The sequence below is a fragment of the Montipora capricornis genome, chromosome 10 (assembly GCF_036669925.1).
Source record: "Montipora capricornis isolate CH-2021 chromosome 10, ASM3666992v2, whole genome shotgun sequence".
Classification (NCBI taxonomy): Eukaryota; Metazoa; Cnidaria; class Anthozoa; order Scleractinia; family Acroporidae; genus Montipora; species Montipora capricornis.
In genome coordinates, this window is record NC_090892.1 from 72,302,768 (window position 1) to 72,304,208 (window position 1,441).

Consider the following 1,441-nt stretch of genomic DNA (forward strand, 5'->3'; position numbering starts at 1 on the left):
AGTAGTAATCACATGTCTTCTCAGGGGGCTATTTACATAAGACATTTACCATGGCACTATAATAATATATGGTACCAAAACAATAATTATCATGCTACTGTACTGCTCAAAGATAAGTGAACCATTAAATGTGTCGACAAGGCGTTGAGAACGAAGAGTCAAGGCGTTTGCAGATAAAACCAATTTGCATTTGCAAACTAGTTTATTTTCAACGCGTTTAACACTTTGTTATTCATTTTCGCACCTTTGGATTGTGTTTTTAGTACGGGTAAACATCCGTGTATACGCCGTATCCATAGATAAGCCGCACCCCGAATTTAGAAGCGCAGATTTTGGAAAAAAATGTAATACAATAAAAGTTTGAAGTTCCAGAAACGTTCTATTGCTATAAACCAACAAGGACAAACAATCAAGGTTTCACCATAAAGTTGAAATTCCTTCGATATTGAAACAAAACGAACAAGTGCTTAGAAACAGTCGGCCATTTACGGTGAATTTTGTGGTATTTTGTCGAATTTTATGGAATTTTGTGGTATTTTATCGCATGTGGCAGAAAGATATGCGTGTAAGTGACTTACTTGTTCGAGTAAAGTGAAAATGAGCGCTTGAAAGAACTCTTGGACAGCAAGATTGTCGCCAATAAACACTCGAAGACACAAACGGCTCCTTTAGGAGCCACCGCTCATTAAAAAGTCAATGAACAACAGCAACATGCTTCAAGTTTCTTTTATGTTTCTTACTGAGATCTTAAGAAGTTGTATGAATATTAATTAGGTTTTTTAAAACTCCAAACACAGATGTATCCCTGGATAAGCCGCACCCTTTATTTATGGCTTGAATTTTGTGAAAAAAGGTGCGACTTATACATGGACGTTTACAGTATGTAAAAAGGTGACAAAAGTCAACTTCAATTTGCGAGAGAGAGATTAAACAATGCGTGATTGTTGGCTTTAGCGGAGTCTCAAAAGAAATCTTCATAAACGAGAAAAATGCGCGTTTAACCGCAGATTTAAGGTAACTGCTACCTTTTGGGGTGGTCCCGGGAAATCTTTCGTAAGCACATTATGTTCGATAAAACTTACAGCAAACCGTATATCACCGAAAAGGTGATAAAATGAATGAATCCTGAATATATGAAGCATTTTAAGTTTTTTATGGCTTCAAACTCCAAAAACCCATACATGCTTCACTTCTGCTGATTTACGCTCTTTGCATTAATCACGCAGCAACACAAACAAACTGTACGATAGCATATCAAGTGAAGCTATGATCCTCTGCAGTTATGAATCCAATTTTTGCAGTTGCGTAGAGAAGCCTGAAGAATTCAGGCTCTTACCAACTGAAGCTGTGAAGTCACTGACATTGGGAGGTGGTCATGTGAAGCTTCGCACCGGTATTGTGAGGTCCCGGGTTCAAACCCTGTTTGAAGGCCTGAATTATT